Genomic DNA, 16,181 nt, shown 5'->3' with positions numbered 1-16,181 from the left:
TATTCCAGTACCAGCAGAGGTATCAACTCCAGCACTGGCTGAGGAGAGAAAATTAATCCTTTTACTTGCATAAGGAAGTTTTCTGCTACATGACTGTAAATCCCTGTCAAGTACAATCTCTGAAATGTTCCAGTTTTATTCAGGAGAGGCTACATAAATCTGCACCCCAACACAGCCCCAGGATGTGGCTGTTGCTGTGTTAGTGCACATGCCTATGTCTAATAACACATCTCCTCACACTGCTAATTTTGTATAAGATATAAAATATTAATCATTCAAATGCCAGGAGGTCATTTATTAAGTTGCAAGGCCCTTCAGATTCAGTCAACATCATTCCATTTCAACATGGGCTGTACTTACCAAACTGTGTATGTCCAGTGGAAGGGTTCTTTAAAATGCAAATCATGTTTACCCTTTCAAGTGATGCAAACCTGAGAATAAATCTACCTGTTGCCCTATCTTCAGTGAGGTCACCAAAAAACCTCCCTTCTATTTGCAAACAGCTTAGTGGCTACCAAAGAGCAGCCACCAATAAACTTACTCCAAACAAAGATTAAATCCTGATTAATCATTGAGAAGGGTTAAATCTAAGGAGAGTGCCAGCCACTGAAAAGTGAGATTATTCTGTAGTAATTCAATGCAAACTTCCATGCTGGGGCTAACTAGAATTGAACAAAAGAAGATTTTAAAAATTGTGAAAAATAAAGTGAAAGGCTATAAAATTGGAGAAAGAAAATAATAAAGAACAAGAAGATAGACAGGGAATCAGGAAAGATAACAATAATGATTTAATCAAACCAAGTATATACTTAGGTGATAACCTGGGGATGGGAAAAAAGGTCAGATCTGAATAAGGTCTTTGAACAGAGATGAACACTACTATCCTGTGGGGTTTTTTTTAAATTAACTGTATATCAAACTGCCAAGGTCCAGTTGGAGATTTGAGAGCACACAGCTTTCTTTGGGCTAAAAATTTCTGGTTTGAGAGAGAGAAAATAGATCCAAGGAAGCAGACATTGAAAGAGGACCTTCTTCTCAAATTCTCATTGTTGGGAAAGCCCAGCTTCTTAGTAGGCAACAGCCTGGATGTTTTTGACCTGGGCTAGCCCTAACCAGAGCTAGGTGTGAACTCTTCTCTTCTCTTCTCTTCTCTTCTCTTCTCTTCTCTTCTCTTCTCTTCTCTTCTCTTCTCTTCTCTTTTCTCTTCTCTCCTCACCCAAACTTCAGAAATGCCACCTTTAATAAACTATAAGGAATTTAAACCAGCACAGATTTTAATGAAAAGCCAAAACAACTGTTGCCCTAGTCCAACAGCCTTGAGCTAAACATTCTATAGAGTAACTCAATGGAATTATGCTTCTTGATCTTATTATTTGATCAGAATCAAACTTTTTTAAAGTTACAAAAAAAGCCCAAACAAAAACTAAAGAAAGAGGGAAAAATAACCCAACACAGGGGATCCTTACGTTGATCAAACACTGTGAGCTGAGCTCTGGGTCTTTTTGGTAAAAGCAGTTCCATGAGCAATCCTGGGATCTTTCCCATTGTGCTGCACCACTGTAAATTGAATTGCTGGTGAACTACATAACACAACGTGGTGTTTGCAAAGCCACTGAGTCTTGGCTTTACTCCACTCCAAATGTATCAGTAAGAGCCTGACAATTAAAGTCAATAGTAGAAAAGGTAAATTACAGAGTCTCATGGTTTTTTCAGTAGGATTTCCTATATCACTTGCTAACACTGCAGGGATGTGTATGGGATGCTGTTTGCTGGAGCAGTTACAGTGATGATCTTTTTTATGATTTGACCATAATGATTAACACACCTGTCTTAGGCTGGCACTGTAATGTGAGAATTGGAGAATGATGTCTTTTGCTTGAAACATTTGCTCAAATGATGTGTTTTTCTTTGACTTTTTCTTTCTAGGTTTTATAAGGCAAGATCAGGAAGAGAAGAGAGAGGGGCAGAGAGAGAAAGAGAGAAAAGGAAGGAGGGGAAGAAAGAAAGAAAGTGAGGATGAGAGAGAGGCAAGCAAGTGCTAAAGAGAAAAAGACAAAAAAGGAAGAAAGAAAAAGGCAAGAAGATAAGCAAAGCAAGCAGCTGGTGCTGAAAGTGAGCAAGACTCTTTCTCTCTCATTTTCTTCTGTCTTTTAATAAATCATTGTAGCAGCTTTGCGACAGGTCTCTGTTATCCATAATGCCCAAGCAAACAGCTTTTCTTTGAGCCTCTATTCAGTTGGCTGCCAGGGAAGCAGGACTGCAGGCAGGAAACTTCAGTGGCTCAGCCTGCTCCCCTGTAATTCAATTAGAAAAGCAAGCATGAAGTCAATATTCATTGCGCCTGGCCAGAGCTGCGCAACACAATGAAATGATAATGAGAGAGTTCACAAAGGAGACGGGCTTAATGATAAGTTTTTAAAGAGGTGCTGCAGCGGGTGACCCTCTGTACAACTGGCAAACACACACGGGCATATGGGTCTTTCCCCTCAGGGATTTACTCCCATCCCTCACCATCTGCATGCAGGGCAGACGGTTGATTGTGAATCCAAGGGAATCTCAAGATATACTGTCTCAGGTCGCCCCATTCAGCTGCTTTGCATCTCAGAAGGGAAAGGAGACATGTTTCTTAAACACCCAGGCCCCAGAGGAACACAAGCAACTTGCTGGATCACAGGCAATGCAGTTCCAAGCGACACAGAGCTGTGACTCCCAAGCCTCCTGTGGGGCCCAAGCAAGACCAAGGAAATCATGAGACAGAACTTCCAACACTTCATGGAAATGCAGGAGATGAAGAGCTGCACCCTTGTGCTTTCAGAGCAAGGCAGCATTGGGTGCTATAGCCGTGAGAACTTGGAGCAGATGTGTTTTAAACTGATCAGGACTGGGTTAATAAATGCTGGACTCAATTCTGCAGCTCCTTCTCAAAGAGATCTCCCACTGGAGAACGTCTCTACAGGATTTCTTTTCTTCTCCATTTAGCACTTTGCTGGTGACAATAAAATATGTAGTTATTTATTTTGTAAACATCAGTGTATTTAGTTTTAGAAATAATGAATGATTGAAGTAGTAATTAAAAAAACAGCTTTGTGTGTACAAGCCCAGAGCTGCCTTGTTCTAATTTTGCTTTGGGATTCAACATTCCAGATATTACTGAATTTTTTCCTTTTAAAATTACTTCCATGGTAAAGCCCAGGGCCCCTCACAAAGAGATTTGGATCTCATTCTTTTCAGTGCTCTGCAGAAAGAACCAGTGGCCCCAACTCTAAGCAGGCAAACATGAGAATCAGAAAGTTTTTCTTTTCTTCTCCTTTAACAAAAGGGAAATAGGGCACACAGAGCTTATATAAGTTCCCTGAGGTCACACAGGGTGTCAGTGAGAGAATTACAAATTGAATTCAGATTCTCAGGCTCTTGGTCCCAGTTCATGTCCTATTGTAGTTCAAGGCACTCCAAACTTTTAATGTAATTTTCAGAAATATGTTGTAATTTCCCTAAATTAATCTCCCATCCTAATGTATATTAACATTCCCCATACCCCCAAAATCTGTAATGGCTGCCTAATAGGCTGGTAAATAATTAATACAATTCAACAGCAGGAGGTTTTCTCAAAACCAGGAGGTATTTTTCAACACTGCTGATGACAGCACCCCATTTTTCACTTCGCAGCCCAACAAAAAGGAAGTAAATTTTGCCATTCTTCATGATTCAAAAAGCCTCCAACTGCTAATAATAGAAGTGCATTGCTTCATCTGCAGTAGGAAGCTCTTCATGTCCTATTGGGCCAGTTCTTCAGCTGCTCCAAACCCACAGAGCTTCCCTGGAGGCAGTTTGGCTTTGTCAAGTCACACGAGCCGAGGGCAGATGTGTTTGTGTTTCACTGCCCACTGAATCTCTTCAGACTGATCCAATCCACACATCTCCAAGGGAGGATGGAGCACTCCTCCTCACAGCTGGAGCTACACCTGGGGATAGAACAGGTAGAACAGCTTGGCTGGATGCCTCTTACAGCTATCACTCTTCCCCAGAAATCCCCGTGAGAAAATGCAGAGGTAAACCCCACAAAGGGAGAGCCTGTCCCAGCATTACAGAGGATAACAGCAAAGCATCTCAGAACAAGCTGCTTGCTTCCAATGCTGACCAAGAGATGTGAAAAAAGGGAAGAGTTTTATCTCTGAAGCTGCACACACTTATAGCTGCTTCTGCCGCTCACAGTTTACAACAATTTTCTTGCCCCAACAGCAATTTGTTGGCTTTTGCCAGTATTTTGGAGGGTTAGACACCCTTGGTGGATCAGATGAGACAAGAACAGATAAACATTCCTGTTTATAAGGAATTATGTCAACTAAGGGCCAGATCTCAGGACTTTTCCTTTTGGTCAATGGGCAAATGTCTGAGACTAGAGAAAAGGGGTAGGATAGACACATTTTTCCTATGTATTTGTGTTCAGTTTTACTATTATGTAGAAGGCCAGATAAGAAATAAAAGTCACTTTAGATGTCTAAACATAATTATACTCTCCTCATGTTTTACCAAGCACGTAAACACCAATTTTCACAACCAAATGCACATTTTGGGTACTCTCCAAAGGCCCATTCAATAAGATGGAGCCCTCACTCCTCAAAACAGCTGGAGGTCAAATGCCCCTGTGTAACTCCTGCATGTAGCTGGTAGAAGTAAACACAAAAACTTCCCCTTTCTTATTTTAGAGGCAGCACTCTCACTCTTATGTAACGACGGCAAAATCTGTTGAGGTCAGGGATTCAGAGTCACCAAACAGCCTTTGCCTCTTGGTGACAGCCCTGGGAAGTTCCCAAGACACTGCAGGAATGTCTCTCCCCTCAGTTATCACTCTCCATGTCAGACCCTGCAATCCTGTTTTCTGCTCTGTGCTTTGACAGGGGACGTTGTCTGCACAATATCCTCAGATGAGAATTGGGTTTTGCTGGGGATGTTAATGCATGTAATTGGCACATGCTTTTCTGGAGTATTTCTATCGCCTTTCAAAGATAGAGGCAGCCAAATCGCTCCTCCACTCATCAAGGAAATGCTTGAAGCATCAAGTGGGGAATTCCAGGCCAGCTTAGAGATGGTACTTACTTTACATTTTCTCAAGCAGCAAGGTAACGTGGGACAAGGACTGTCACAGCGTTTATTTTGAGTTCCCTGGTGAGAAAAACATTTTACACTTGTCCTGTATGGCTAAAGCCTCCCTCCCCTCCTGGGGAGCTCAAGCTATCTCTGCCACTCATGCAGCTGCTGATACTTGACTTGTCCCATCCACACTGAACTCACTTATTCCAGGCTGGGCTCTAACCTCCATAAGTGTGAGGTAAAATCACACTTTTCTCCCCTTAGGCCATAGTGCTCATCAGAGATGAGCTCAAAACTCCTAAGTTCAACCCGAAGAAATGTACTCCGTAAAGAGCAAAATCCTTCTCAAAGTTCTGCATCTCTCTAGTTCCTGAGGTGTGGCATTTCAGTCCTGAACAAGGTAATATGAAAATGGAAGAAGTGAGCAAAATACATTCAAAGGGGAAAAGGTGGTCCTGTAATTAAGTGATTAGCCTGACCAGGATTTAATTTCAAGCACTGATAGACATAAGACTGCTTTGTATGCGTGGGCAGGTGGAGCTGTGAGCTCTCTTCACTGTGCCATTTTAAGAATAAATGAGAGTTGATAACACTTTTCTCCCATTCTTTGCTTTGACTGTCTGTGTTTGGAGGCAGATGTTTTTTATTTGATCAGCAAGTAGCTTGCACAACAGCCCTCTCACCTTCTGAGAGATCGCTGTGCTGTGATACACCTTTGATTTGAGCACTGCAGAACACACCCAGGTGGCAAGGAATGCACCTCCAGGCTCCGTGCAAGCTTCCAGCAAAAAGGATTGAATTTGGAGGTGGAGACAAGATGATCTAGGTACAGCTTAGAGTAAAAGACCCGCAAAATTGCATGCTGAAGTCAATCCAGCAGAGAAGTTACAGAAACACAGAATGGAGTGTCTGTTTAAGTTATTAATAATAAAGGTACTGCAACCAGTGAGCCCAGAGCTATGCAATTACAAGGAGACATGCAGTGTACACAATCAGGAATCCTTATCAGATTGTTTGGTCTATCTTTTCCATTTAAAAGTGATGTATAAACTGTGTTTATAGACAAAAGAACTGATCAAGGAACCTGTCATTTGCTCATGAGTAACATGGAAAAAAGTAATCAGGTGATGAAAATATCACTGTTTCTCCATTTGAGAATAAAATTAAGATACTTCAAAAAGATTTTGAGAAAACTTTGACGTGTGCATCAGCAAAGTCAAATGTTACTTTGAAAATTTCTCAAAAACAAACATCCCTAAAGTTATTCGGAAATGAGATTTTCTGAAGGTAAAATAACTGGAAAAAACAAAACCAAAGATTTACTATTATTTAAGCTCTTCAGCTGCTTCTTAAGAAAACAAACTTGGAGTTAAACAAAAACTTTGCTGTTTTTCTACAAAATAAATAACAGTAACAGTATACCTACTAAACAGGAATCAGCTGTATAAACAGTTTACCTGCCTCTGACAGCATCAACTATAGAAAGAATTTCTGGGAAACTCTATTCAAAGGAGGAATAACCCAAGTCATGGTAATCATTGTATCTCAGTGAATAATAAATGTGATGCAGCAAATATGAGGGAAAAATACTGAAAAAATTCATCATCCTGACTGATCTTCTTCACAGTTTTTGCTTGAATTTTTTTTTTTGCAAGCAAAAAATGTGAAGAATTTTTTGCATTTTTTGCAACTGGCACACTCTTCTCCTGCTTGTCTTTTTAAACTTGTCCAGTAGTTGCCATCATAAGCTCTTGATGCAAAATTTAACTGTCTTTAGCCAGGTAATCTCAGTTCATTCTTTTCTGGAACTTGGGTGTCTCATTTTCCACATTCATTCCCTTCACCCACAAACAGACAGATGTTACATGCAATCTGAAATAAATGTGAAGCTTGGAAACAAACCCCTATTTATGTCATGTAGTCCCCCTGGATTCTTTGATTAATTTCCATAAACTAAGTCTGAAGAGCTCGTGGGCCTCACATAAACCAAGCAAGTGAAGAAGATTAAAAAAATTAATCAATCATATTCATAGTATCATTCTCTGCGAAGCTGAGCTCTAACAATTCCGTGATCAAACAATTTGCAGTTGTGAACAGTAAGAAATGGGAGCCTTTGAAATATGCCACCATGGCAGAAATGTATCTCATCCCTGCTCTCATCCTTCCCACCAGCACAGCATATGTAAAATTTTAGGTAGGGCATGTTCCCACAATATGTAACAGAAAAATGTATGCTGCTGCAGAACAGAGGCATGTGGAATAAATATTTTATGTGCTCAAGAGCTGAGAAATGGATTGTAGGCTGCATGTGTATTACAGACTCATGACAGCATAGCTGGATCCATCAGGTGCACAAAGAGAAATGATCCTGATGGACACAGATGGCTTTCAGGAGCTGCCTCTGCAGCCTTATTTATAGCAGCCAAGCTGTTGGTGTTCTGGTTCAGCTCTTGACAAAAGGATATATGACCATCTCTGCTAACTGGGCTGCAGCTTCAGCAGGAGCACATCAGCTGTACAGCATATGATATCTGCAACCGAGAGAAATCACCCAGCACAAATCTGGCATGAGATCTAGGGATAGAGGCTGGATGTGCAGGGATTACTTCCAGTACTCTCTAAGGCAGTACTCTATGAAGAAGGAAAAGGGCTTGACTCTACCTTGCCCCAGATTTTCTGCTGTCATCCTCATCAAAGCAACCAAAAAGAAAAACCTTCTCCCTTCAGTCTTGGATACTGACAGGTTTTCACTTTACTTTGAGAACAGCTTTGTTTAGTAAACAAGTCCCTTGAAATAACAATCTTGCTTCCTCTCATACAATTTCACCTTTATCACACCGGTATCACTTGTCCTTCAGAGGATTTGCAATAGGAACTGAATGCTGAATTCCTCTTCATGCTCCTTTGGACCAGATCCCCAGCTAATACAAATTAACTTAACAGCCATGTCACAAAATATTCCCACACTTGTGCCAGCTGAAGATCCAGGATTTGTTTGCCAATGTGGGTGTTGCTCTACAGGAACACTATTTCTGGTCCAAGTAATTCCTAACATTATGGTCATTTACCACACTACCAGGCACAAAAGGGAAAGAGTAATCACCAGGAGCAAATCTTCCTTTGTGATTCTCTAGAACATGTGAATGTAGCTAAGATATGTTCAAGAGAAAAAAAGAAAAAATACACAGTATGGCCATAAATATATCCTGTAATTATCTTAACCTGCTTGCTGCTTTGGGACGGACTTCATTTCCCTCAGATGCTCTCCTGCCTCCTTCCTCACACCCTGAGTGCTGTCACTTTGCTGTCAGCTTTACAGTATCAGGAGTGTGATCTCTCCGTGGGTACCCTGCTCAGTGTCATTTAAACTGGCCAATCTGCAAGGCCACCAAGGTCAAGGAACTATCAGGAGTAAGGTTTCTTAAGTGCAACGTGTGAGACACCGTCTGACACTGTTTATAGATAGACTTAGCCTCTTATTGACCACAAGATAGAAGTTAAAAGCATTGCTTTGCGAGTTCAAATGTGTTAACCTCTGAAGTGATGTTTGAATTAGGGTTATAAAGGGCCTAAAGTTTTGATCAGAGGCTTGGAGAATAAAAAGGATTTGGAAAAACGTTAGAGCAGGATCAGAGTAGCTACACTGAGTGTGCCAACTACTATATTATTGTTGATTTAATTGAGTCCATCTATCAGGTCTGTGCATTATGTGATCCAGTTCCAAAGATGTTTCCCTGCCGCAGCTGACAAAATACAGACTATACACTTCAAATGCAGTTGTCGGGCTTTAAAACAGGCAGTTACAAAACATGCTGGCTGCTCCAGCAATCAATAATGGGAAGGGCAGTGTACGTTGGACTAACTCCCAAACAATTAAATACTTGCCAGTGTGAAGTAAAAACGACGCGAGGCCAGGCCAAGAGCTTGTTCACTGTTTGGCAGCTCGCAGCATTGCAAACGCTGATGGTTTAATAATCGGGGAAAATTAACAGAGCTGGAACAGCAAAAACATTTTCTGAGAGGTTTTCTGATGAACACACTGAGGAGGTAACAAATACACCTTCCCTTGAATTGTACCCACATGACACCTGGCATTCCTGATGCAGTTTCCCTGGAAGCTGACTCACAAAGGAGGAGGTTAGATACCTGTCATGGATTGCATGCATGGGCTATGAAGACACCTCACCACCTTCAGCAAAAGAAGAAATGCCTCTTACCCAAAGAGGAGGCACTTAACAGCTTAAATATTTTGGAACACTGGCCTTGAACTGAGAGTGAACAATCCAGCCCAGCCTTGTGAAGAAGGAAAGTGGAATGTCAAAGTGCAGCAAGGGCCAGTTGCTCCCTAAGGGCCTGAGCATGATGACACAGCCAGAGATGGGCCAGAGAGCTGAGCAGGGCAGAGCCAGGGTGACAGCCCAGAGCCAGGACCACCAGCCAAGAGCACAGAGAGCTGAGGCCAGCCCAGACTGCAGGTAAGGCCTGTGGCCAGCGAAGGCAGGGCTGTGACACAGCTGAAGAGCAGCATCCTGCATGGGGACAACAAGTGACAGCCCCAGCTGGGCTGAATTGCAGCCCTCAGCCATGCACAGGAATGTAAGTGGAAGCCTCAGGAAAGGCAGGCAGGGCCAATAAGGCCCATTAGTGCATTTTTTTTCCTTAAGAATTTCACCATTTTTCAAGATTAAATTAGCTCTCTACCTGTGCCTTGAACAAAGTGCTAAATACATTGATGCTTTGAGTGCTGTTACCATGGAATCACAGAAAATGCTGGGTTGGAAGGGACCCACAGGGATCATCAAGTCCAACTCTTAGCCCTGTGCAGGACACCCCAAGAGTTATACTATGTGCCTGGGAGCATTTTCCAAATGCTTCTGGAACTCTGTCAGGCTTGATGCTGTGATCACTGCCCTGGGGATCCTGTTTCAGTGCCCAACCACCCTCTGGGTGAAGACTCTTTTCCTAATACATTCTTTCTCTGAACTTGTGCTAACAAATACAGCCTCATTGTAAATTGTCTCAGGGTTTCAGAGGGCGGAAAATACAGTCGAATTTGGTATTATTTCTCTGAAACATCACAGGAAATGCTATTACCCTTGCCTTAAAGGTCATTTGGAATGCTCCTGTTACACACAAGCACACGCAAAACTCTGAGTTGGATTTATCTTCAGAGACATTTCTCTTTCCAAAGATGGTATATGTCTGAGACAATGAACATTACTAGAAATCAAATACTCTTGTGCCTAAATTAATTAGGCACAAGGCTGGCTTCTCTACCTCTCCTCTCCCCCACCACTGTTTGGCACTTTTTTTGTTTGTTTGTTTGTTTGTTTGTTTCCTTTATCTTTTTGTGTCTTGCTTTCTTGACTGTGGAGCAGGAAACTAACATGGGAGTAACTGGATTTAGAAATACCTATTATACCTGTTAGTTTCCATGTCTCTGGTAAAACATGGTACTGTGTGATTTCTAGACATGTACAGGGAAAGAGGAAAAAAAGCAAAGCTATTTAGCAAGTGCCATTCTCCAGTCACCAAACTCTCATTTCAGAGTGCCACAGAACATAGTTCCATTCTGTAACCCTGCAATAAAATGTGTGTCAAATCTCTGTAGACCAGATCTCAAATAGCTCAATTTCAAGGCTGGGCAACTCTTCCATCTCCCACTCAGCTATCAGTCATAGAATTGTCCCAGGCATGATGTTTAAACAAATTGTCAAAATACAGTCATCTGTAGTACTGAAGTCTCTGACTGATGAAAGAAAAAACTGATGTCAGTCAAACCAGGGAGTCCTAGCCCTAGAGAGGACACCACAGGTATATCACAAATAAAATCCCAGTCAACAGTGAGGAAGGAAGGCAGTGGCAGGGCAGTGAGTGGCATTTGCCTCAGAAGTGTCAGGAGGTGGATTTTCAAGCTTAGTCCTGCAGCTGTTCAGGTGAGGCACGTGAGGAGCATGGCCTGCCTAAGGAACTTTACCATCTCACTAGAACATAAAACCAGTGGTGCCTTCCTTTTTCACCCTTATTTTTCACTCTGAGGAAAAAGAAATGCTGTTAGAAAATTGTTTGGACATAATACTTTGCAGCAGAAGATACAAAATTTGACTCAGTGCTTTATAAGGTAATGCACTGATTTGCAGTGCAGTCTAACTCAGACTGCCTGCTGGCAAACAGTGTGACTGAAACCCTGGGAAAACCAGACCAGCACTATGTGCCCTGTAATAGAAACTCAAAATATAATTCAAGAGGCTAATTCTGATCCCAAAAGCTTTTTTGAGCTCTCCCATAATACTAATATTTTGTTCTAAGCCAGGACCATTTTAGATGGACATACAACCTGATCTACAATTTGCAGTTATTCAGAGGACTTGCAATATCTCACTGACATTAAAATGGACACTTCAGCTCTGTATTCCATCCTATCAGGAAACAGCAAATATTTAGAAGAGAAACCTCAGATCCTGATCATTACCCATTTGCAGAAATTATGTTAAAACTCAGAAAGAAAAAATTGGTCTTGAAAATTTTAAAAAGTGCAATCTTGACTTTGCATATTTTAAGAGAAGACTAAAACACTAGTTGGTTGACTTAAGGTAATATTTTAACCAGAGAGCACAAGAAAAGAAACATCCTAATTGACTGAAAATCCAGCTGTGGACTTTAAATAGAAATCTAAAAAGTCACATTTTTCATGTTACTAAGTTCAGCACTGTCTAGTCTTTGAAGAAATGGATTGGCTCGGCAGAGTGAGCTGGAGCACTCAGCATTCACACGGGAACTCTCTTCTGCTGTCAAGTGGCCCAAAAGCAGGGCTGTGAGACTGACCATGTCCTGGCTGCTCAATATTAAACCTATCTGCTCAGGCCACCTTCAGGCTTGAAGGAGTGGTTTAGAGATGAAGCTTTTTAAGCCCTTTGTGGATGCTTTGTTCTGTTTAAAAACATCTTTGCCTTTGCTGGAGATATTTTCAAAGCCGAGGAAAGAATCTGTGGGCTGGACCCATTCCATTTGGGTAGTAATTAAAGTCTCCCTTCCTAAAGGCCCAGTCTAAATGAAATAAGCAGCATAGCTCCCATTGTGTGCTAGAGAGGCAGGATCCAGTTCCATCTGCTCAGGGTTCTTCACAGGAATGCTCCTAACTGAGCGAGACAGCAGCAGATAGAAATCAAAGTAGAGCAAAGTGTTTGGAATTATTACCTCTAGCGCAGTGATTAGTCTGTGTCACATTTTCCACTATCAGTCCCTTAATGGAAACTCCAAAAGCCGTACCCACTGTGTGTTACATTGGCATTCTGCACACACACCAGCCACCACCTTAGCTGATTTCCACGTAACACCCACCTCATTACCACATGCATTAAACCCCTGCAGTGCCAAGAGTTTCAGGGATCCCGAAATGAGTCCCTGCTAGCACTGGCTTTTCCATCCTCCAGGCCTTTACCCTACCCGCTGAACTCTCCCCCGTTTCCCTGCTGCCTCATGACTCACAGCTGAGCCACGCTGCCTGTGCAATGCAAGGAACCAATCTCTAGCTGTCGGGTCCCCAAACCCTCCTCATTTCAAAGCAGTACAGTAGCAGTGTTCTAAAATTCAGCTGAACTCACAGGGCCTCTGGCTTCTCTTAGAACCAATACTCGCTGGAAAAAAATGCTGATTTGGTGAAATCAAGACATTCCACAGAATCGTTTCTACTTCTTTTTTCTTTATGAAGGAAAAAACACAAGAAATGTTTCAACTTGAAACCTCTTTCTTTTCCCGACAGCTCATCTATCCAGCACATTGACAGCTCATCAGGTGGAGAGAAGCATCCAGCATCTGCACTTTATTACCCAGATGGAGCCAGGGGACCTCAGGCTTCCAGCTGATCACTGGAAAGCTCTGTAGTAAGACAGCATTTATCTCAATTTAGAAGCTTCAGGGACAAGGCTCTTCAGAGAGAGAAAAATCAATGCAGCCCAATGGAAATTGGCAAGTGCCAGGGCATTTGCAAGAGCTGGAGATTTGGCCCTTGTTTTGTAATATTTGATTAAAAGAGGCTTCCACATCTCAAACACTACTCTGCCAAAGTTGAACATCAACTGCACGAACAGCTATGTGGCAGGATGTGGAAAACTACTTTGTGTTAATGATTCTGTGCTCTGATCAATATTCTACAGCATCCCCATGAACAAGTTAGTGTTTCACAGAAGACAACACAGTGGAAGCAGCAAGTGTGGAATCTCTGGGTCACTGCCAGGTTTCATGCTGCTACAATCCCCTCCTGCAAGCATTTCGAAGGCTGTCTGGAGAAAAATAATAATAACAATTGCACAAAATATATGCTCAAGAATCACACCGCTCTACGGAATGGAGCATCTGATCACATGGGTGTTGCTGTTTGGAAGACAAGAGGCAAAGAGCCCCAAAGAATCTCTTCAATCACTTTATGGTTGTTTATATCACATTAGGTCATGATCATATGTCTGACCCTCATTTGGTATTTTTAAAAGACGCAATGGTGTATAAATCCCATTATTAAAGTCACTGCAGAGAGTTCGATAGTTGTAAGCTCTCTTTATAAATTAGAAGTTTACTATGTGACTTCAATATAACTATGTTTTATAATTTTTTATTCAGTTGCCAGGAGAATCAACTGGCAATGCTTGTCTAATTGTCTACCTTTGCAACTAGAAGGTTTCCAAGGATTTCTCTTACTTAAACCTTTCTGCCTTCCTTCCTTGGAATTCTGTGATGCTCTGCTGATAAGCCAGAAGGACCTCCACCTTGAACAGCCTGTCCCAGCTGTGATTGTAAACATGTGTTGCTCTCTGCACTGGGGCTTCACCGAGGCACCCACTGATGGGCTGGAAGTGCCAAACCCGAGCCCACAGTGGCCACAGACCTGTACAGACACCCTCTGCTTACCCACCAATCACAAGTGATTTTCCCCATTCATTTTCCAAATCCCACAAGCCTGTTCTGAGTGTCTGATCAGTTAGTCTGTTCCTCAGTTTAGGAGGTCTGAAGGAGAATTAAGAATAACAGAGACATAATTCACTAAGATTAGTGTGGAAAATATCTTTGGCACTGTCAAAACCACCTGCTAAAATTAATGTATCTAACAAAACCTTATCTCTCTTGATGGAACACTAAGCACTTTATCCCAAAGGGATTTTCTGCTTTCATTTTTTTTTCTGGATCAATTTTCAATTCGACTATTTAAAGATGGTTTCAAACTGTTTCTGACTGTAAAGTACCGCCTAATTTTTCTTCCCAAAGACAGGAAGTATCCCACTCCAGAAACTTCTTCTGCTTATGTGCTGTTGGAAATTGAAAAGGGTTAAATATCTGGCCAGGAGGGATTGTCCAGCATGGGCCCAACAAGTCAGCAAAGTGCAGTCTTTTTTTTTTTTTTTCTTAATTTTGCACAGGCAATACAGGAAGAGACTGATAATTAGAAGAAAAACAATGAAATTACTCTCCCAGTGCAGGAATAGAGAAGCTTATGAAGGCAATCATGAATTAAAAGTTCAGAGCCCAAGTTCTTAATTCTGAAACTAGGAGGCAGTTGGGGGAGAAGGGACATCTGTTCCTAGAACAAAAGGCCAAGAGGGACAGCATGGAGGGAGTTCAGCTTGTTGCTGCAGCTCCCCCTGAGCTGCCACTTAAGTTAGTTTCAGCCTGGTAGGATTTTTAGCTCTCTTTGGAAGATACATTTGAACACTGTGCTCGTTCTACTTACTGTCACTTCTAAACCCTTTTTATTCCTCTGCAGGGAAAGCTCAGCCACTGGATCTGTCTACTCCTTCTCCCATCTCCTTCCCTCCCCTCTGACCCTCAAAGCCAAGACATGAAGTTACATTTCACTGTTTCTTCCATCAGCTATTGTGGTATGAGAGTTCCACTAAGACATGGGCATGTTCCAAAAATAACATTCGAATAAGGACTTCTGTGTTTTTAAGACCTGACCCAAAATATTTATTTATCCAGAAGTTGAAATTCTCACGAGCAATGGGTGAAATTCTGAGGAGAGGAGATCTGCAGCAAGCCTGGACATAACTCTGAATCCCAGGGCAACAAATTCTATAAGAGAGGCAATGAAAGATAAGCCATAAATGAAGACTCAGCAGAAATCTGTATATTAACACAATTTCATAACTCACATCAGTTACTTTTATATTAGAAGTGAGAATGAAAGCACAGACACACTTAAATAATAGAGATTCCCACAAATCCTGGAATCACTTGCTACTGACAGGGAAGTAATGGATGTCTTATGGCAAATAGGAGATCCACAGTTTCCCAGGAGGCTTAATCCCCACCCCCGCTGCAGGATACAAATAATTCCCATTGACTTTAGTGCCTTTCCTGCCGTGAAGAACTAGGAATTTATTGGCTTCAGTGGGAGTCACAAATAACTTGCACGAGGAAAACGAAACACTATTCAAAACAAATTAAGAATGACTCTGTCTGCTTCTGAAATCTATTTCAATATTTCTATGTCAGCTGGAAAAAAAACCCCAACAAAGTCAGCTCAAACATCCCCATCTATAGAAACTAAAAATTCTAGCAACATTGATAAACAAATGTATGTGACTAGGCTAGAGCAGAAGTAGCAACAAAGGCAATAAGGAGCTGAAAGGTTTCTTATGGAAGAAGGTCTCTGTGAAGCATTTGCCTCCTGGGGTCAAGATGCCTTCACCCTGCAGATGTGACAGGATTCCCTCACTAACACTGTGTAGTCATCTCGCTGTGGCTGTGTGCTTTGTTTCATTTACCACTGAAGAGCAATTACATCTGAAAATCAACATAAATAATAGGCTCTACTTTTTGGCAGTTGTATGCCTTAATTCCCATGCTGCCCATCTGTATCACTTATCTCATGGAATATCTGGTCCAGAAGAAGAGAAGGAAGAAAAGTTCTTGCTTGAGAACCACACTTGGAGAAAATTCCTTGCTTTGGAGGAGACAGGAGGGCTAATATTTAATCTGGAGAAGCAGCAGATGGACAATCACACAGCTGTCGGCCTACCTAGTCAGGCGTATCACATTTCCACAGCAGGAAAGTGCTCTCCAGAAAGCAGTGAAATGTGCATGTTTGGCTGCCAAGT

This window comes from Lichenostomus cassidix, chromosome 3, assembly GCF_008360975.1.
Source record: "Lichenostomus cassidix isolate B80296 chromosome 3, HeHo_3.0, whole genome shotgun sequence".
Classification (NCBI taxonomy): Eukaryota; Metazoa; Chordata; class Aves; order Passeriformes; family Meliphagidae; genus Lichenostomus; species Lichenostomus cassidix.
This window is presented reverse-complemented; position numbering follows the sequence as displayed.